The 23,001-nt window shown below is 43.0% G+C and overlaps 1 protein-coding gene across 4 annotated transcripts in view; it reads right to left on the minus strand.

Moving 5' to 3' along the window:
- Positions 1 to 23,001, minus strand: part of LOC144829313 (rho GTPase-activating protein 6-like) — a 940,021-nt gene that overhangs the window by 785,872 nt on the left and 131,148 nt on the right. The window lies entirely within an intron of this gene.

Below are 23,001 nucleotides of genomic sequence, written 5' to 3' on the forward strand. Positions count from 1 at the left end.
GTGGTTGTGTGTGTGGTTGTGTGTGTGGTTGTGTGTGTGGGGGGTTGTTGTGTGTGTGTGGGGGGTTGTTGTGTGTGTGTGGGGTTGTGTGTGTGTGGGGTTGTGTGTGTGTGGGGTTGTGTGTGTGTGGGGTTGTGTGTGGTTGTGGGGTTGTGTGTGTGGTTGAGTAGTTGTGTGTGTGTGGTTGTGTGTGTGGTTGTGTGAGTGGGGTTGTATGTGTGAGTGGGGTTGTATGTGTGTGGGGGTTGTATGTGTGTGTGGGGGGTTGTATGTGTGTGGGGGTTGTGTGTGTGGGGGGTTGTGTGTGTGGGGGGTTGTGTGTGTGGGGGGTTGTGTGTGGGGGGGGGTTGTTGTGTGTGTGTGGGGGGTTGCGTGTGTGGGGGGTTGCGTGTGTGGGGGGTTGCGTGTGTGGGGGGTTGCGTGTGTGGGGGGTTGCGTGTGTGGGGGGGTTGCGTGTGTGGGGGGGTTGCGTGTGTGGGGGGGTTGCGTGTGTGGGGGGGTTGCGTGTGTGGGGGGGTTGCGTGTGTGGGGGGGTTGCGTGTGTGGGGGGGTTGCGTGTGTGGGGGGGGTTGTGTGTGTGTTTGGTTGTGTGTGTGCATTGGCTCAGCGAGACCTAAAAAAGAAGACACTACATGTAAATCATTTTTTCTGTTTTTCAATCCGAGATAAAACAATCAAACTCCAATTCGTGGGGTAATGCTTGCTGGGTGAAAATAGAGTACCCTTTCCTCCCTGAAAAAAAACGACAAAAGGTAGGATTCCATCGTTAGATATAGTAAAATAATCAGAGGAACAGGAAGGATTACTTCCATAATAAAGCGAGAAGGGCAGACTGACTCAGTGTTGACATGAAAAGAAGGCTCTTGGCAGATGGTCAACGCCTTTAAAAACTAGATAGATCCATGACACCACTAATTGCTAATGACGCAGTGTAATGAAATAAACGTCATTTATATGAAATAAACAGTTTATCATCACAAAACTACACTGGAGTGCTTTTTGCAGGTTAAATGTGGCAAGTACATAGACATGTGTGAGGGATGTGTGCGTACGGTGGGAGCTACAGGGATGGGGGATGTTAATTTGTGAATGACAGAAAATTCCAAAACCAAACAAGATGTGGAGGAGGTCTGCGTTTCCACTGTAACCACTGACAATAATCCAGAGATGCAGGTTAAACAAGAATCTGACGCGACAAGCAGCAAACAGCATGCGCACGAAGCGGTGATTTCTAAAAACAAGTAGTGGAACTGTGATTGAAAGCAGAGTGAGTTGTTGAAACCAGTTACCAGAATATAATTCAGATGCCTCTCAGATCAACAGCAGCACACGTGAAACAAGAGGAAGAGTTCAATAGCTAGGCTCAAACAGCAAAAAGAAATTACTGAACTCTAAAAGTGACTACAACGAAGTAAGGAAAGTAGTTCTAGTAAAAATTCCAACCAACAACCAGATATATGGCGGTCTTCACCAGACCCCAATGCTGTGAGTAGAATGTACTCCTGTAAATACTGTTCAGTGCTCGTTTGTGCTGAAACCTCTAAAACGCATTGATCCCATTTTTTTTCAGCCCACAGCCATTTACCTTACGTGCAACTTTAAAATGGCTATGACAGAAAACGTTCAAAGTAACAAGATAAATATATAGACTTTAAAGACATCTTTACTGTTTCGGACTTTCACGTCTCTGATCACGAAGTTTGGGAAACACCAGACCTTTGGAATGTGTGTACTGTCTGCGACCAGGGAGGGGAAGGGGTTGCAAGGACTTCAAAAATCTTAGCGCAGTGTAGGAGAGACTGTAGTAGGGTGTATGACAGCAGGGTGGAGAGCGAGTGACTGAAGGAATGTATGTGACTTGTGCACTACGATAGCAGGTTGAAACTGCCGGAATGTGTGTAGCTTCTCAGAGCAGTGAGGGTGTGTGCAAGAGCTGTCCTTGAAGACAGTACATTAGAGAGTGCAGGAATGCATGATGGGGTGACACTACAGGAGTGCATGTAACTCGACTGAATGTGTTCAACTGGACACCAGTGAGATATGGATTACATCCATGTGTGTTTGGTTTTATCATTCGGGCATGTGTCTGGTTTTGTGTTTGGGAGTGAGAAAGAGGGTCCTTTGAACGTTTAGTGGAGGGTCTGCAGGGGTGTGTGGACTTGAAGAGCAGTGGGGGAGATTTACTCTGCTTTTTACCATCCCAAAGTAGATAACACAACTTCTACTAGCATGGTGAATATCTATGCACCTTCTATTTAAAAGCCAATTCTGTTTTGATGTTTCTGGCCTAAATATTATGTTAAATTACCTCCCTCCACCCCCACGCCTTTATAGAGTGCCAGACTTGTGCAGTCTTGGATGTATAAATCAAGGAAAGTGTCACTTTAAATCTGAGGAACAGACATAGTAAAAATGTATGAAATTAGCCAGTGGCGAAGTTGACTTTTAAAAGTTAACGTAAGGATGGTTACAGAGATTAATCAGTAACCGGGGATGGGGGGCAGGGGGTGGGCGGGGGGTGATAGGGGGTATGCAGAATTGCCAGGATATAGCTGATGAGAAGTCAGCAGTTATTCCCGCTAGGTGTCTGCTTAGGTGCTGCACATGATGAACAGAGCTACAAAAATTTGGAGTTACTATCTCCCCATTCAGTGGCACTCCTTTTATCAACCTTAACACAACCTGCTACCTAGACATAAAAGATTGCAATACATATGCCTTTCCTACTTGCATCACAGCGAAAGTTGTCAATACGGTTGTCTCCAATTCATATTTCAGAATTTTGTTTGTGGCAAAACATGGAGGAAACTGAAATTAGTTTATCTACGATTTTTTACCTAATGATAAATTAAACAAGCATGCACACCTGAGCTGACTCAGCGAGAGGAGGGTGATTGGGGAACCGGACAAGAAACCAGATAAGGACATGATTTTCAGCAGTCGGCTGTGCGCGTTCAGGCCTTATGTATCTGAAAGGTAATGTACTCTGACCCCGGTGGTAAGGACACTTCAACGGGTGGCCAGGAAGTTCTCAGAACACCTGTGCTGTGAGTGCAGCGCTTGAGGGTCTGGGTTTCAGTGGCCTTGCCTCAGTGAGCTCTGAAGGAAGGCACAGGGCCCAGCACCCTCTAAAGGCATGCGTACAACAGCCGAGGGCCCAGAAAACACACAGAGTCGGCATTGGGCACGACAGCGGCGAGGCTAACAGAGACAAACAGTTCTTTAAGGACTTTCAATAGACTGAGAAAGAGCCAGAGACTGCAAGGGAAGGCGTGACACATTGGGACACAGGAATATTAAAGTATCCAATCTGTCTGCAGACTGAAAATCCAGAATGATGCAATGAAATGTGCAATGTGTTTATTAATATCTACACCATAACTCACATAGCTCAGAATGCATTTCAGACCTTGAATGAACTCGGTTATCGCGCTCCTTCACGGGGAGGCGTTTATCTATAATTATGGGGCGCTCTTGATGCATTGTTCGCCCTACGTGCAGAGTGGGGCGTCGAGCCGCTTCCTTTCGACTGCACCGACTTACCAATCCAAGCTCTTTATAACAAGCAGCTCGGGCCAGGCCCAGTGAATATTCCCATTTATCCTGTCTTATGGCGCATTATCGCCCCTTTCAATCTCCGCCGGTGGCACCCGGCGCGAGAGCAATCACTCGCTGCACGCGACACTGAGGGATTTTGGCTCCCAGGCTGATCCTGCTTGAGCACTGTGTCACCGCGAGCCTTCAAAAGGTAAATACGTTGATTGAGATTGAAGATTTATTACGTCAGAAGTTCGGTGTTGCCTCCGCGCCCTCCTGCAGGGCTCCCCAAATATTCTGTGAACTCTGGCTCTTCATGAAAATTCACTGCTGGGGCCCACGGGCACTCCATTTTCGGGCGAGGCTCTTATTTACCCTCGCCAGACTTTGACCCAGAGGAAGAGCGAGGAACACATAAGGAGCAAAGACGATAAAAGAAAAAGAACAAGCCGCGAGTGGTGTGCGCGCATTTCTAACATGTGCTTTCAATTATCGCGCACACATACGGCCGCGATAATTTAAAGCGCATGCTAGAAAAGCGCGTAACAGCCACCAATAGGCCATGGGCGGAGCTAAGCGCCCGCCTCTGACCTATGGTATGCTGCCTGTCAGACAAAGACACACAAAAACGCCAATATCAGAGCGGAAAAAAAAAATACAGGCACAAGCATGTGGAATGTAAAGGTCCATTTTCAAATCGCAGAGAAAAGAACTCTCGCTGCGCGACACTGCATGCGCAGTGTACGCTAGGCGCGAGACTTAAAAACAAGCCAAAGGGCTGGATTATTATACGTAGCAGATTCATTACTATACTGTTATACAACTGATAGCTACAATATAATACTGCTCAAAGCTTAAAAAGAACAAATACTGCTCATTAAATCTATTTTGTTTATTAGTTGTAATTAACAAGTCCCTGCTAAGTGTCTAGCGCATTCCAGGATGTCTTTAGGGTTAGGTGAAGAGCATCGAAAACTATCCTTAACAGCCCAATGCAAGCTTGTCGGATGTCTGTCTATTAGTAGACAGACACTGATTGGGAGAGACCTTTTCAGAGCCTTGCTTGTCAACATTTTACCTGCATTCTCAGATGTCGACTGGAGGGGAAATTTAGAATCATTTATTCAGTTTTGATAATAAAGGCAAATGTTGCCCACCTAGAACTAAAACATAAAATAACATGTTCACCTGTTGGAATTTTTCCACTGAATAACAGATGTTTATTATTTCCCAACTCAGTGGTGCGCATTTTATTGACCTCAGATGGATGAAAGGCATAGTGTACCTACCAGGATTTGAACCTGTGACTATGAGGTCAAACACAAGCGCCTGCAGTACATGCATTTGTCCACTGAGCCACCAGAAATATCCACTCTTTGATGATTTGTACACACATTTTTATTAGCATTTTTAATAAGATATGCATAGCAAACCACCTCACTCCAACCACCCTCCCTTAAGTCCAGTCCCCATTACAGTTTATATACAACACATTTATTTTGCAAATTAAATTTTTACCCATTTTCTTCCACAGATGCATCATTATTTTCTAAATTTAAAAGGGAATCTAACAAATTATCCCATGCACAAACTTTTTTCAATTGATCTTTTTCCTTCCCTCATATACTATTCCACGCTGCACTCTCATAACCCGCCCAATGAACCAACTCCACTATCCATTATGCTACCCTTGGGGCCCTGGGCGTCTTACAGCTCATAGTCATTTCACGTCTTGCAAGCACCAAAGCTATATCTATAAATCCTGTAGTATTTTTACACTTTGTAGGTCTTGGACATCCCCCAGCAGACAGACCATACGAGTACACTCAAATGACCTCTTTGTTGCATCATTTATACAGAATGTTACTTGCCTCCAATATTCCATTAAAAATGCGCATGACCATACCATGTGCAAAATTTCTGTGCCGTGTTCATCACATCTCGGGCATGCCACATTTGTCTGATAAATTCAAGCTATAATTCCCAGAGTTAAATACTGTCTGTGCAAGTAGAAAAAATTTATCATTTTAAATCTCATATTTCAACATACAATGTATGAATTTCCAAGAATTTTAAACCATTCCAGCTCTGAAATTGGATGTGCCAAATCCTCCTTTGACTTTTCTCTTAGACCAACAAGGGGTATTATCATATCACTTCTTATTGCCTTGTAAAGGCACGTCACCGCATTCATACAACCCCTCATGGTACACAATATTTGACAAGCACTATGTACTTGTATATCTACTAAACCCAAACCCCAATGTTGCGCAATCTAGCAACCACCGCTCGATGCAACAAAAATTGCCCTTACAGGATCGTAAAAGTGGCTGACAATTCCTTAAATGATAATATCACCCCGTCACTATAGAAATCTCCTAACGTATGCACCCCTTGGTTTGCCCACTCCGCTAGGCCCCGCAATCTTCTGTTATGTTATCATTTTATTTATAGAGCACCAATTACCGGGAGATCTCCAAGCGCTATAACATGAATAGAAAATCCAGAATCCTTTCTACGCCATTACATCCACATACAGCTTGTCCAAATGCCTCCCTGAACAGGAGGGTTTTAAGTTTCCTCCCGAACAGTAGTAAGCTAGTTTCTCTTTGCATACCGTCTGGTAGTTTGTTCCAACTCTGGGGACGCCGGAATGATTTGTTCCAAACTTCTCAATGGAATTCCCGGGGCATAGGGCCACCGAGTATGAGTTTGTTGAAGCATTCGATGCCAATAGTGCCGCACAACCTTCCACATAGTGGGCATTCCCGCACTGGTCCTCCGACAGGGGCCATGAGTATTCTATACAACATATCCAAATCTGGTTTGCTCTCCAAAGTGACCTTCACTGGAAATCTTTGTGAATGAATCCATTGTGTAAACTAATGTAAGTGTGCAGCTAGGTAATAGCTTTCCATATCTGGGGTGGCTAGTCTACCCTGACTAGTGGGCCATTGCAGCTTTGCCAATGCCACTCTTCACCTACCTGTTTCCCATACAAGAGAATCCGACAGAGATTCAATGTCCCTATATATTCTACATGGTATCACCATGGGCAATGTTGTGAAGCAGTGAACTAATTTATTTATTTGACGATTTGTAGAGCGCCTGGTGACCCGAAGGCATCCCCGCGCTGTAATGGTTGTGATATCCAGAGGAGAGGGAAGGTAGGGGAGGGGACGTTTATTTAGGGAAATTTAGGGTTTATTCTGGGCAATGCCACCATTTTTGATTCTGCTATTTATCTTGAAACTGCAAGCGGCAGCATTCTCCAAAAATCTAGACTTTTCGGTAAACTTCTAATCGCCACACCAATGTTACTTTCGAAAAAACCGATGGGAGCATGGTATAATCTCACCTCCTGATATTTTAGATATGTTCCCTCCCAATTAAGCCCCCTCAGATCCACCGGCTGCAGCACATCCTTCTGTAATGGGAACAAATATGATTTTTTCCAGTTGATGCATTATCCTGAGGCTTGCCCAAACCAATCTAAGAGGTTCATGGCATATGGCAAATAACATTTGAATCTTTAAGAAATAACAATCAAATGCCTTTTCAATGTCATTTGCTACAATCACCCCTTTTTCCTTCTCTGCAAAATCAGATTCCATGATCGCCAATATTCTCCTAATAATGTGAGCTGGATTGCTTCCTGGAATGAACCCAAACTGGTCTATTTGTATTAACTTAGACATTAGTGGAGATAGGCGCATCGCCAATAATGTGCTCAATATCTTGTAATCCAGATTTACCACAGAAAGTCGGTGATAAGCCTGTGCATCCTCAGAGGGCCTTCCTGGCTTTAACAATGGTTTCACTATTGCTTCTGCAGTTGTCTGGGGCAATCACCCTGCCTTACGGGTTGCCAAGTAAATATGAACTAATCTTGGTGCCTATTATTCCATATCAGTCAAATAAAATTCCACAGGGAACGCATCCATTTCGGGGACTTTCCCTTTTGCCATATACTCTATGGCAGCTTTTGCCTCTTGAATTGTTACCTCCCCACCCAGGTTTTTTTTCTCCTCCACTGTAATCTTAGTCAATTCAAATGGCTCTAAAAACTCATTAATAAAACTAGGTGGAAGCTCCAATTACATTGCATATAAACCTGCATGGAATTTACTAAATCTTCTATTGTCAGCTTCCTGTTTATAGACGTGTGTACCCTCCTCAGAATCTATTTCCAATATCTGTCTGCCCCTACTCTTAGGGTTTGTGAGCCAGGCCAGCAAAGTACCCGCCTTGTCACGTTCCGCACCCATTCTTTTCTTATGCTCTCTATAATCAAAACTGTGTGATTTCTCTATATCCAGCGCTATCTGCTCCCTGGCATCCAAAAGCTGTTTTACCTCTGGTTTACCCGGTCTTGCCAACTCTAGTTCTCACAGCTCTCTCATGTTTATCAGTCTCTTTCACATGGGGCTGTCTAACCCTCACTATCTCCGCTATACCAGAAATGGCCAGTCACACAAATCCCCACAAATCTGTCAGATTTAACAAGAGGCAAGCCTATTCCTAGTCCCACTTCAACTTCAAAACAGCTCCATGTGCTAGATTGTCGAGCCTGTAGTCACTTCATACCGCTCTAGGGCCAATTCACAAAGGCAATTCGTAGTATGTAAAGAATTGCTCTTGAAGTATGCTTTTTACATCCTCTTGCATGTCTCTTGCATGCCTTTGGCACCAACACATCTAAAGCAGATATACAATGGGAATACTCAGGAAATATTCATACACGGTGAGTACAAATAGAAAGGATAGTGTCCTCTTTGCACGTTTATTACTATGGATTTGGAAGTTGTGGGGCGACTGACAAAGGCATTCAAGAGCACGTATAAGAATGGATTATAGGGGAAACAGCCTTTACAACACAGTTATAACCACAAGTGGACGTTATCACAATGATATTACCACAAATATGCCTTTACCATGAATGCCTTTAGAATGCATACCTTTAGTACGCATATGCCTTTAAAACGGATGCCTTTAGAATGCATACCTTTAGCACGAATATGCCTTCACAATGAATTTCATTCTAAAGGCATGAATGATAAAACCTCACTGCTCGCTAAGTGGTTGAATGAATCAAGAACGTAAACATAACTTTATAGGTGATTGGATGGAGTGATTTATATTTATGTGATACCTATTTCCATAGAACAGTGAGAAAGGGGAATCAGAGAGGAAAGTGGCTACGAGAAAGAAGGATAAGAGAGTAAAGTGGCTAAAAGGGAGAGCAGTAGCCATGAGGGGGGGGAGAGGAGAATAATTGTTTCCAAGATAAAGAGGAAGTTGATTTTTTTCAAAGATAGAAAAAGTATGGTGAGACTGCAAGTAGATCAATCATTCAGACAATTGGGAACAGCGAGAGGTAGATAATACATAATCTTCCCTTTATGATCCCATTTATGCATTGGGTTGCTGTGCCATTTCTAAACTACCAAATCTGTCAAAGCTCATTACTTTATTTTTGTTCTCCAATTCCATTAATCACCTTACTACGATCTCAGAACAAAGAAGAAAATACTTTTCTAACATCTGGGCTGTGTCTTCAGTGGCTGTGTACATTATCCAACAGGACTATCTATAAGTAAATGTTATGATATAGCAACTCCTATTTGGAAAACATATTGGTCATATAGTCTATGAGTCAGTCTCTCAGAGGTAAGCAAGATAGGGCCAAAGTAGGACAAGGCATCGTAGTTATTGCTTTCTCATTAGGTGTGGCTGGAAGAAATATTTGTAAGAAAATGGAATGTCAGTTAGGGGGGGGTCTCTACTCAGTTAAAATAATTACAATCCTTGTAAGGGTGAACCACAAAAGTCAGTACATAAACCTGTGATTCACCCTCTAGTAGCTTAATACAACACAAACAGGCTTAATTTAGAGGTACCTTGTAAAGTATGTATGCAGTAATCAAACAGCAATAAAATAAAAACACAACAAAGTAACAATCCCAAACCACTTTAGTAAAATAGAGTAAACTTCAATAAATAAATTAACACCAAAACGACAAAACTCCAATTAAGTTTGAATTTGAAAAAGTGCAAAACAGCACAAAGTGCCAACTGTGGTTATTTGGTCACACTAGACCGGGTCAAAGTCAAAAGTTAAGGTTGACTGCAAGGGAATGTAGGACATATAGTAGGGACCAGGTTCTTCTGGACAGGAAGTTAAGTTTCTGACTTAGAAACAATTATGGTCGTCAATGAGTCACTGGCGGGGCAAGCTGCTGGCTGCATCTGAAGCAGGGTTCAATGATGACAGATTACTTTTTAGAGTGACATTCCCGGTGCAGTCATTGACAAAGGTAAGAAAGCTGCAAGTTGGCAAAGTCCAAAGTCTGTGCACAGGAAGGTCTCAGCGTCGATTGACTTCGGCTCAGTGCTGGTCTTGTTGAAGCCCTCTACGTTCGGACTTAGAACTTTTATGGAAGTCTGAACTTGTTTGGTCGGGCAAACCAGCAAGCCGAGGCTGACCAGTGATAGGACAGCTGTGGCTTCAATGGTGGCCCTTGTCTTGGACGGTTCTCCAGGCAAAAAGTTGGCTAAACGTTTATTAGTCCCAGCTTTTGCAGTTTAGAAAGGAGGAGTACACTCTAATCAGACCCCCCAGGATATTGCGGCATGGATTAGCAAATTTAGCAGCACAAATATGGAAATTTAACGGCACAAAAGTGGAAATTTAGCGGCATTTTTGCAGCACTTTATTTTACTCATTATCATTCATTTTCAGCCTTAAATCAATAGAAAATGTTTTTGCAGAGTATTAACTTTAAAATAGGCATGTTTAAAGTTCTGCCTGGCTTGACAGCTTACTGTTTGAAGGTTTTTCTTATAAGATGTGACTGACCACAATGCCATTTGGGAACATCAACTCGTCTATCGTCTATTTTACTGACAACAACCTCACGAAACCCCATTTTACTGCTGAAAACAAGCACATCGGTTATTTGGAAGAATTTTTTCTACATCAATCTGAGAGTAGTGAGGATAACGTATACATACTGTTAAACTTCCCTCAGGAAGCATGTAAAAGTGAGGCAACTTTTAGTGACGTACATTTCTGGAAGTAAACACACTGGTGAATACTCGCTTTCTTATCTTTCTTTATTTTTTTTGCTCTAAAGGCCTTGTGACAGCGAACTTCATGCAGGCATGTGCCGAGTGGAAGGGCATTTTCCAGCTCTTCCGTTTTTTATGAAACTCTGCTGCAGAAATCTTTTTTTAATCACAGGCACACATCCTTGTGAAAAAAGAGCCTAATCACGAGGTTGGAAATGCACTCCTTGCAAGGGTTCGAGCCCACTGGATGAGGCGCTGTCTACATAAGTGATGTGTACATACCAAGAATGTTTTATCCAGTTCTATTTAGGGCGAATTTTGACGAAAGGGATTAGAGTGCTTTAAATGAGCATTTAGTTATATTACACAAGATTAGATTTGTATTTTAAAATATGTATAGGCACGGGGAGAGGAACTGAATTGCCTAGAATCACGGGCTGTTGAGCAGACACAGAGACATCTAAATCCAGCATTTCTGACCATTAGGCCACATCCTCTCTCCCGAATTTTTATACGGGGTGAACAGACTTTCTTCTCTGTGACTGGCTTGTCCTTGCATTGCTGCAATATCCAATGTTACATGTGCAAACGGGAGATTATTAAGTGCTATCACGGGGTATTAAAAGATTTGGTAGTCAAAATGTGAGGTACTGCTGACTGTGTATGTATGGGGTCTCCCAACTCTTCTCTCTATTGTATGTATTACTTATTGGATGTATTTTTAGCTTTTATATCGTATGTATTAACCATTGGATGTATTGATGGTAATTTTAATAGACTATGGTCTAAATAAATACAAGTTTGACTGACCATGTAGTTTGTATATTCTTGTGCATCTATTAGCTGTTTGCCCTGGTGCGCTGCTGGGGGTGGAGGAAAGGTGTGACCCTGTTCAGCTCTGTCCATCCTTGACTTGTTACAGCTCCTCCAAGCCAGGATAGAAGTCCTTTCACCCCCACTGCCATTCACAGCCCGCTCCTCCCAAAAGGTCAAATGAAGCTATTTTGTGTACTTCCATGCCCAGCCGCACCCGAGTACTTCACTGGTCTTTAGAAGACCATTTGCATGTTAATAATGCTTTGTTGTTGTTTCACCCCTCGTAAGAGCCCCTGCAGCTCCACTCTGCTGATTGCTTATAAATGCTCTAATTGCAACTCCGACCCCATGTGCCTTTTCGCCTGCTTCTCTCCTGTACCTTATCTCTAATGCTGTATGGAAACACGTAGTGACGTGCGTGTTTGCGTACATCCATTAAGAAGACACCATTTTTTTTAAATAGCAGCAGGGACACTCTTTTCGCGGCCGAAATGGTAAATATCGCGGGCATCGCGCTTTTCCGCTGATTTCGCGATTTTTACACTCTAATTCCAGCCAGGGTTCTAGGACCTGGGTGGCACCACTTGGGTTTAGGACCCACTCCAGCAGAGGCCAACAGTAGGGTCCAAGGAAGGTCCACCTGGAACTGGTCAGCCGGGCAGCCACAAGGAAAAGGGCAGCTGCAAACATGTTGTGTCCCTATAGATCACGCAAGTCAGCCAACTGACCCTAGTGTCCCTACATAATTTCTGGGGTCCCGAGTTCAAGTCAAGCTGGTCAGGTTTCCCTCATGTTCTTCAGACACCAGAGTAGTCCTTCATTTGATTCTTCTCAGGTCCACAAGTGTCCCGACACGTGTAGTCAGGATGCCACTTGCATGCCTGGTGCTAGCCTGTGGATGAGGGAAACTCCCAGTCACTCCCTGACCAAAGGTGTAAAAGTTCCCAGGGGTGACTCTCCTCACTTTTGGAACATTTGCTGTGTGTGTTTGCTGTTAACTATCCCACAGTCCCCTTCTGTACCTAAATCCTACATGGCAGAACCTTTCTTCTCCTGGTCAGAGCTCCACTGCCAGGCCAGAGTTGTGGCTATGATAAATGGGTAAACCCTACCTTGAGGTCACTCTAAACCAGTTCTGGGGCAGCCTCCCCTCCTATTGGGTTTGAATCCAAACTGACAACAACAACAAAGGGAGAGAGGCCTAGGTGTGAATTACATCTGCCAGTAACAAGGTAGGCATCCTTTCAAGCTCAGGAATGAGCTGGAAATATCCACAAGGCTATTCTCTGGCAGCCTCTCCTCCCACTGTGTTTGAAGCCAAACTGACTATGAGAACAAAGTGAGACATCCCTAGATGTGCGCAACATCGTCCAGTGACAAGGTAGGCATCCATTAAAGCTCAGGAATGAGCTGGAAATACCACCCAAGGCCATTCTGCCCAAGGAAGGAAAAACACCTCCCCATTACCCACCATATTGTTCGCTGTCTGGGATCAATCCACATCTCATCACAGGAGAGCCATTAACAGTCAGGCTACTGTGGACAGTGGCAGAAAGGCTCATTTGGCTTATGAGGGAAAATTACAACTTTCTAAATGTCTAATTTACAAAATAGTAATAAAAAATCCGACTTAGGCATTAGGTTGGATTTTAAATTGCTATTAAAATTGGTTTTTGAACCACTTTTCTTGTAGCTCCCAAACTGAAATCAAGCACAACAAGTTTTTATTGTGCAACCCAGTATTTTCTATGGGAGGTCCAGCCTTGCCACAGTGAAAAATGACTTTGTAGTTTTTTCACTGAAAGGACATGTAAAACTTTAAATATACACCTACATTGTTTTTAATACCATGTACCCTGCCGTAGGGGCATTCAGGATCTACCTTAGGGGTGAATTATAAGTTTGTTTTAGGCCAGTCCTAAGGGTTATTTTGCCAGGTCAAAATTTCAGTTTAAAACTTCACACACAGTCTGTAAAGGTAGGCCTGGATACATGTTTTTCAGAGCTCCTTCTGTGGGCGGTCAAAGAGTGCTGCAGCCCCTTGTAGCTTTTAATTTACAGGTCTTCGGTGCATGTAGAACAATATACTAGGGATTTAGAAGTACATTAAATGGTTCAATTAGGTGTATGCCAATTTTGCAATGTTTAAAATGGAAAGCACAAGACCTTTATAAGTGGTTAACAGGAGTAAAGGGTGCAGAGTCCTATGTCCAAAAAATGAGTTCAGCAAAGGGGGGCAGAAATCTGGGGGAATACCACACAAAAGATGGTAACTTCCAACAATATTCTACTACATAAGTGTGTATATGGGCTCCCATTTGCAGTGTATTCTTTCATGAAGGGGGCAACTTTCATGTGCTGCTCACTTGACAAACTTATGGCATGCAAAAGTCACTTCATATTTTTCTTATTCCATTCAAGGACATCCTGTTACAAGTAGTAATACATCTTAAATCATGTGACCAGGTGCTCCTTCCCCTCAGTAAAATGATTCACATTCCCTTCGCTGTACTGAGGTGGTTCCATACTAATGAAATAGTACAACCCTGGGTTGTAGCTGTACCTGGCAACTTTCTGGCCAATAGAAATTAAAATGTATTTGAGGAAACACTCTCATACTACAACTTTGCTACTTCTAAGCATAGAAATAAAAGATACATCCATTACCCGTTTTAATGGTGTTCAATTTATCAACTCTCAAAAAAGAAAAGGCTAAGTTAGCTTTGCTGGAACTTTCATTTATGGCCTCTAAAACACTGCATTTTCAGTGAGAAGTGGTCAACACCCTAAGCCATCCTACCACCCACATAACAAAACAAGATAAAAAAAATAAGAATTTGTGTGGTTTTAAGGACTCATTTTAGACTTGACAAGTATAAAATATGCAAACCATATGGAGCAATTTTCGCCATACAGAAAAAAACAACAGTTACAATGTATGTTATTTTTTTCAGTATTTTAAATTGCACCAAAATGCAGATGGTGACTATAATGGAATTCTACGTACGCATAATTTGTATTGTGTATGATTAATGAAAAATCTTTACAAATACACAGAGTGGTAAACTCACCAATAGAAAAGGACGTAAAACAAGAAGAAGAATTATTCCATGTGAAAAGGAGGTCTGTCTTGGGCCGATTCAAGGAGATTTGACGCAAATTAAATCAGTATATATTCCACCCACCCCAACAATAACCCCACATAGAATGTTTTCTCATCATCAGTGAACCTTGGGCTTAAAGCAGAAATCGCTGTGCAGATTTGCGAAGGTGGCCGCTGTTGCCCTTGGGTTTTAGATACCCTATTGTCTGTGCCCACTTTGCACTATCAGGGGTCAGAGACATGCTGCCGACCACCTGGAATCTTGTTGTTAACCCATGCTTAATGAGTGTAAAATGATGTTAAAGAATTTCCCATAGCGAGCCAAGACTGGGACATCACGAGGATTAAACCATAAAGATAAGGCCTAATTGCAAGTTCGACATCCATATAACAAGAACAAAGGTTTTAAAAGGGAATGTCGAGCGGTCCCAAATTTTGGGCAGCAGAGTAACAAATAAGTAAAGGATTTTTTTTGTAGCTGTAGGATCTACAATTTGGAGGAATAGTTTAATCATGCCTCCACTGAGGTTGAATATCATTTATGGGAAGTGCCAAAAGCCTTGCTGCAAGTATCTTTCTTCTACAAGACTTGAAAAAATATTATTTCAAGTAATATTGTGAACATAAGGTTACATATGAAGGGAGGATTACATTGAATTGATCCTATAGCTACAAGGTTGGTTTATACCTTTACCAAGATTTAATCTTTTCCACTGTAGTATTAGTTGTTTTACTGTAGAATATGGTAGTCTGCCTTCCCTTAGTATATCCAGGTCAAGGGCTAGATCGAAACAAGCCTGATCTAAATATCGAGACAAGTCATTATCCAGTTTATTGAAGATGCCCTGCAACACTGCCTTTAATGTTCCGGGCCTGGCGGGAAACATCTGATAGCAGCCCTTGAAAATTGAGATTTACATATTAATCTGGTTTTACTTATCCAAACTCTAGCTGGATTTGGGCTCACTGTATGCATCAAGTAATTGAAATATAATTTTGTAGGTCTCTGTTTGGAGTTTATCCAGCATGGCTTCTAATTTTGATGGAAAGTCTTGTTGACCATAAGAGATTGTTGGCATTAATGTGGCATTAGAGACTCTTATTTTGGCCTAAGCCAATGGGCTGTACAAGTTTGCATTTAGTTTACATAGGGTGAATATTCCGCTTTGTGCTTTCTTCTCCAGAGCCCTAATGTGAGCGTATGCTGTGCTAATATCAGATAGTCGGATCCCCAAATACTTGTATGTTCTGGTGTATTCTAATCTTAGGGGCCCAGCTTCCGAACTTTCTTTGCTTCCTCCATGAGTTTCCCAGAGGCAGTGACTTTACTTTTATTTGCCACCATCCTGTTGCTTTGATTGAATTTATGCAATTCATCTCGGGATCGCAGAAGGATCTATTGTAGGTGGTCCAAGATAACTAGATCGTCCGCATATTGTAGTTTTGGGATTTTTTGTGAGATGATCTTGAAATGACTTGGCCTTTGCGATAGAGATCCCCAGATCTACGGTGTACAGACTGAATAGTAGTGGGCTAAATGTGCAGCTTTGTTTAATGCCCCTAGTTGTGTAGATCTTTTTGCAATACCCTGTTCCCTTGGCTAAGATTAACTGGAACCAATGTGTCCATGTAGAGAGCGATAATTGCTTTTTAAAGGGTTTGGGGGATGCCCCAGTCTGACAGTTTCCTCCATAATATGTCCATCCACTCCATCAAAAGCCACAGAATAGTCCATAAAGCACATGAGTGTTGGAGGTTGGTTGGCAGTGTCCGCTCTACATGAGAGATATGTGAGTGGGACAACTTTGTCAATCATTGAGGCACTTTGCCTGAAACATGTACATAAGTAATTTGTTACTATCATCCATTTAAGATTCAGCGGTGGTCCTTGCACGTAAGGCGGGGGCTTGGCAGGGGATTTGGCAGGGGATTTGACAGACGACAGAACAGAGAAAAATTAAATAAATAAACAATTACTATTCCTTCTGTCGTCTGTCGGCATCCCCCCCCCCCCCCAACCCACCACGTTTATATGCACGGATGGCTTAGTTAAGATTTTTATTTGTGCTTTACATTCTGCTTTTCGTACATGCAAAACTAACAGGAAGGGGGATTTATAAATCACATCTTTCCATTTTACCACTTGTTTTTCACCAAGTGATGCTTAACTACATCTGAAGCATTTCTCATCACCCCCCATTTGCTTCATTGATTTTTACACTGAATGGCCGTTATTTGCTGCGTAAATAAAAAATAAAAAAAGCACATTGATATAAAACTTTTTTCAACCAGAGAAAATCTTCAAGTGATTTCCTGAGACAAGTTCTTGGCAGAAAAAAGTTTAATAAAAAACAACATGGGTCATCAAAACAACTTTAAGCTACTGAAGTCCCATCATACACAGCGTGCTCTACTGTGGCTGCCAAAGCAGCTGACCGCTTCTGAATCATCATGTACTGAGCTTACTAACTGGACATCGTGTCTGAACACGGCTCATCACTAGGCAACTCAGTTTTTTACAGCCAGTGTGCCAATTCATTAAAAAAATACAGTGAGGTTTTGGCTCCATCCTGAGGACGGTCGCTCTCTTACCTCATGCTGCTGGCTGTTTGGGGTACCATTCCACATACTAGTATGTGCTTCCTTTAGAATGCACAAGGGCCTGTTTCATATGAGCAGAATACACCCAATCATCACACTGTTTCTCACTTACAGTTCATGATGCTCTCCATGCATCCTATAAAGAATTGAGCTCTCATTACAATCAAATATTGGGAAAGAATACTCAATGTACTGTGCAGTCTTACCAACAACAGAAATGTTAGCACCGAGATCGCCAACTTTATTTACATCAAGTTATCGCATATATTAACTTATAGGGAACAAATCATAAACTGCTTGTTTGGATCACAAAGATTACTGGAGTTAGCATAATGACAAGAAATGTTCAAGAACCTCAGTATAAATAAGCACAAAGAGACTTTATTTTGTTAAAGCCTTCAGAATATTTGGGAAAAGTCTACTCTAAACATTGGCCGATTTAAGAAGTAGAGATGACGAGTTTATTAAGGTTTTTCTGTTCAACGCACATAAACCACACATACAGGAGATACAAAACAAGTAATAGAAATATTTTGAAGCATTGATTTTCATAAGAATTACTTCTGAACATCATAGACTGACACACATTAAAATCTCAGCAGCAAGCAAGCATGTGGGTTTTGCAACCCATATTACAACAGCTAACTTTCAGTTTTATCCTGTCACACAACATATGAACACTGTTTATGAAGATACTTCAAGAACTAATTAAAGAAGAAATGGGACATCTGACATTTTGGAGTTCCATCCCCCATTTACAACGATGCTGAGTCACATTTTAGAGCCAGTACTTAAATGTAATTTTTTGCTTTTAAAATCTTCACATGTGGAGATCGTAGTGGCATTTGGTTTATTCTTCCAATAGAAGGAGATATGCAACATGAAAATCATGAGAAATATTTAACCCAAGGCGAAGGGCCTTCCACTGCGCAAACACGTTTCAACAGTTTAGTAACTTTTGATCCGTTTGAGCTAGAAACTATCTTTGTTAAAATCTGCAGATTGTGGATTATGTGGCAAATCCATAATTATCTGAATAAAGTTGCAGCCGCACAATGGCATAATTCCAGTGGTCTTGCAAACAGCCCCTTCAGAAGCGGTTCAGTACACCATGCTATTGCACTGTGATGCCTAACAGACAAACTGGAGCCAGGCTTGGTAAAACCTTGAAAGGCCATGGACATTGCACTCAAGCAACCATACATTGCAAGCCCTGAGACCAGACATTCCTGTGTTCCCGCTTTCCTTCTTCTGACCCTCTGTACCAAATATTAACTGCGCTCTAAGTCATACAAGATAGAGTCACAGGAAAAAAGAACTTTTCCGTCCCTTCAAACCCTTGAATTACACAACACTCTCCCCATGCGGGTTTGTGGCTTAATTCAATAATGCAATGTTCTCTGATGGGCACTGCCAAGTCGTTTCATAATTAAACAAAAACGATTTGTATTCAGTGTCGTCATAGTCTTCAGAACTCTACTGCCATGGTCTCAGCGTGTTAGTCCGCTGTGTATTATATAATGTGTATTTCCACTCATGACCTGGTTCAGGAGTACTGCTATTTTCGTCACAAGCTAAACGTCAAAGGCATATGATTCACTCAACCAGATGAGAAACCGCCCACCACGAAGGTCCCTGCAACCTGAGAAACAGAACCATCCACCGTTCTTCCCAGCAGAAACCATCACTAAACGCTGAGCAGCGCAGACCTGTCTTTACACAGGCCAGACAAGATGGCGCATGGCCACAGCTCCCATCAGCGACAATACTCAGAACGGAGGGGCAGATTTAGAAGCCCCTTGCGCCACTTTTTCCATATTAAAAGTGACGCAAAAGTGACGCAAGGGGCTTGTAAATCTGCCCCTGAGTTTACAGGCTGCCCTCAGGACACAGAGCTGCTCCTAAGAGGCCATACACACGCTTGAAGGCGCTAAACAAAGGCTTAGCCTTGTGCACGCTTGTGAGGAGGGACTTCGGTTCACCAGTATTACTGCGGCGGTCTCTTTACCTTGTGCAATATTCTACAATCCTGTAAACTTCGCGACACAAAAACATAGCAGGCGGTAGCATTCTTGAGATGGTTACCTTCTTTTTAGCATCAGTTTGCAGTCCTTTTAGGGGTTAAGGTGGGACGGGCTCCTCCGGATCTCAGACCCGGTAGTAATTAAAAAAGGAACAGTGAAATCGGATCAAAAACTCTACTCGATTTCTGAACAATTGATGTAAAAAACGTTAATATTTCACCACTTATTTTGTTGAAGTTGAATTGTTCACACAAATTACCGAAGTCTTTGTACTGATATAGAGTCGATGCGCTTTCCTGTGACTCCATGAGTGGTTGGATAAAAGCACTGACATGAAGAGGGAACGCACGTACAGCCTCCGAGGATCCAGTAAGACTGCAGTCGGTCTCTTGTGCGCCTCCCTACCTCAAGTCCAGATGCGGTCTCTCTGCCAAACCCCTGGTCACCCGTCACTCACATGAATAGAACCTCAAAGTCAAAAGCTGAGCAGACAAGGACCCAAAAGGAGGGGTTTCTGCCATTCAGGGGGTACACCGCTGAAAGTTCTCAGGGACCAAAGGATGGGCTTCTGCCATTCAGGGGGTACACCAGTGAATGCGTTTAGGAACCAAAGGAGTGGCTTCTGCCATTAAGGGGGTCACCAGTGAAGGTTCTGAAGGACCAAAGGATGGGTTTCTGCCGTTCAGGGGGTCACCAGTGAAAGTTCTCAGGAACCAACGGAGGGGCTTCTGCCGTCCCGGGGGTACACCAGTGAATGCGCTTAGGATCCAAAGGGGTGGCTTCTGCCATTAAGGGGGTCACCAGTGAAGGTTCTGAGGGACCACAGGAGGGGTTTCAGCTAGTCAGGGGGTCACCAGTGAAGGTTCTGAGGGACCAAAAGAGGGGTTTCTGCGGTTCAGGGGGTCACCAGTGAAGGTTCTGAGGGACCAAAGGAGGGGTTTCTGCCGTTCGGGGGGTCACCAGTGAAGATTCTGAGGGACCACAGGAGGGGTTTCTGCCATTTAGGGGGTCACCAGTGAAGGTTCTGAGGGACTAAGGGAGGGGTTTCTACCGTTCAGGGGGTCACCAGTTAAGGTTCTGAGGGACCAAAGGAGGGGTTTCTGCCGTTCAAGGGATCACCAGTCAAGGTTCTGAGGGACCGAAGGAGGGGCTTCTTCCGTCCTGGGGGTACACCTGTGAAGGTTCTGAGGGACCAAAGGAGGGGTTTCTGCTGTTAAGATGTACACCAGTGAACGTTTTCAGGGGCAGAGCAAAGGAGTTTGCGGGTGTCCCACTTTCTAATATTAACTCTCTCTAAACTGAGCACTTTGATGCCTGTGTTATCCAAGCACCACAGCTTTAAGTGGGCCGGGTCCCAACGGTGCTCAGCGCCGGTAGTTCCATATAGCAGGTACTGAGACGGGTCTCTATCGGGCTCTCAATTTTTCTCCTCACCCTCAGGGTGAAAAAATAAATCTCAACTCTGCAGCGGTCCCACCGTTCACTGCCTTTAATGTAATTTCAAAGTCTTGCTATAGTACTTTCGCAGTCCCCTCATTTCATATTGGAAGCATTTTCAATAGTCTATGCAACAAAGCCATGGTTGCTGCTTATTTATCTTATGCAACTAACAACCATTAACAACGCCCATAGTCCTGGCTTGCTGTAGGTTTAATGTTACTTGTTGTATCATATCTGGATTGAAGCACAGAAGCATCAAAATACCAGACAAGCACAGGTTTTTAGATTAGGTGTTTATAAGCCACACCCTTCGTTATATCTGCCACGCCCCCTTGAGAGACACGCCCCCCCCAATGTTTTCATCCCACTTAAAGATCTGAAAAAGAGCACCCACTCGGACTATTAAAAAAATATGTCCACTTATCTACAGCTATCTGTAACGGGTGTACTATGTCAACAACCTATTATTCCGGCAAACATAATGATTTAACAACTTAAAAATATTGACCAGAAACTCCTGCCCTATGGCCTGGCAAAGTGCAGGAGACACTTCAAACACGGGTCTCAGCACTCCATGAATCAGCGAGACTAGCCATCACAGCCGGAGCGCATGACAATATCTTTGCTCACTGTAGACAGAGAACAGGACAGGCCACTTGGACCAGGCGACTCCTTCATTATAATAATAAGGCAACTCTTCCAAGTAAGGGCCTGTGCACGGCTACCACATCTTCAAGGCTTGACAGCCCATGACAGCCCATGACAGCCCATGCAGATGCTGAGGATAACACCCAAGCAAGACGCATGCGTCACAGCCAAGAATGGAGGGGCAGAGAAGTGACTGCCCCAGATACCCTCTGACGCACACCAGGGCAGAACTATCAGACGGACCAATGAGGCCCTGAGAAAATAAATACTATGCACCAAGGCACACATCTTACAACATAAATGGGGAATGAATTGGCATAGACAACACAAAATGGGGATGCCACGTGACAGGAAATAATACAACCTCCATATCCTACTCTTCAGGAACGAGCATATTTTACAGGCAAAATAGAGATGGAAACTTTTTACTTAGTTCCTAAGAAAGTAAATGTGGGCATAAAAGTTAAGTATTGATACACTTGGCATGTAGTTATACATTTAATTATTTATTGTCAGTTTTATCTAGCGCCGGCAGGACCTATGGGTGAGAGAACGCTTCAGGAAACAGAAGGTTTTTACAAATAGCAGACAGGAAATAAAATAAACTTTCAAGAGGTAAAGTACAGGCTCATAAGATAAATAGTATAGTGACGCCCATGCAGTTGTACCCATGTCTGCGAAAGGAAAACATTGAAGGCTTTAGAAGACTACATTAAAAAAAAAAGCACCTGCAATTATAAACATTGTAACATTCGTTTAGTTGAAACATAAACAAAGTATAATCCTTCTGACCATTTGCAAATAGAACAAAGAACTAATATAGTTTCTTAGCAAGCGACCCATATTTTATTGCAATTTATAAAGCAAACATATAAAGTTATCTTAAATGACACAAAGGCTATTAATTTCATTACATTAAAACATTGTGCAGACTACACAAGCTTACAAGCACTATTATGTTATCAGATGCCAAAGCTACAGTAAAAATGCTCTTGCTAAAATCCCACTGTTGTTTCAATCTAGTTGCGCAGGACAACAAATCTGTAAATATCAGGGCTGTCTTGGTGCCAAGTTTGTACCCAATGTTAATTTTTTATTTATTTGTTGGCATATTTTATATAGCGTGAACTCGACTCGAATGTATTGGAGCGCTTTACATGAGCTGGGCTAATAAAACAAGCCCTATAATATGGCGCGCGCAGCACTCGTTCCATGTGTGGAGCGCGCATCACTCGTTCCATGTGTGTGCCCGCAGGCATTCACTACGTGCAGTATTTAAAAGTCACCAATCCCCTGTAGGTTCCTCGTAGTTTATGCGCTCCACGTTCTTTTTGGATGGACCGTGCGATTAGTGGGCAGCCGATAGGGGCATTAGGTGGGGGGGGCGACCACAAAAGAGGCCCTGGCACCCTGCTGACCTCTTAAAGGATACCCCATGTGCAGCCTCACCCCACCCACACCTAAAGCCATGAGGCCATAAACAGAGGCGGGCACACTGCCCATCCCATCTAGCCGGGGATAAAGACCAGGAACTGCAACTGCCCCCCTCCAGACTATCCTGAAAGGGTCGTGGCCCGCTGCAGGTGGTGTTTGGGGTCGTCCACGCCCACTGACTCCGAGGCATCGAATGACGCGTTTTTACACGACTGGAATTCTTAAACTAGCTAAATGCATTTTGGGTTTTGTTGTTTCATTTCACTTCACTGGAAGCACTTGGACTATCAAATTACAAAATACGCACAGCCCTGTTGCTTCTTCACG

The sequence above is a fragment of the Lissotriton helveticus genome, chromosome 4_1 (assembly GCF_964261635.1).
Source record: "Lissotriton helveticus chromosome 4_1, aLisHel1.1, whole genome shotgun sequence".
Taxonomy (NCBI): Eukaryota; Metazoa; Chordata; class Amphibia; order Caudata; family Salamandridae; genus Lissotriton; species Lissotriton helveticus.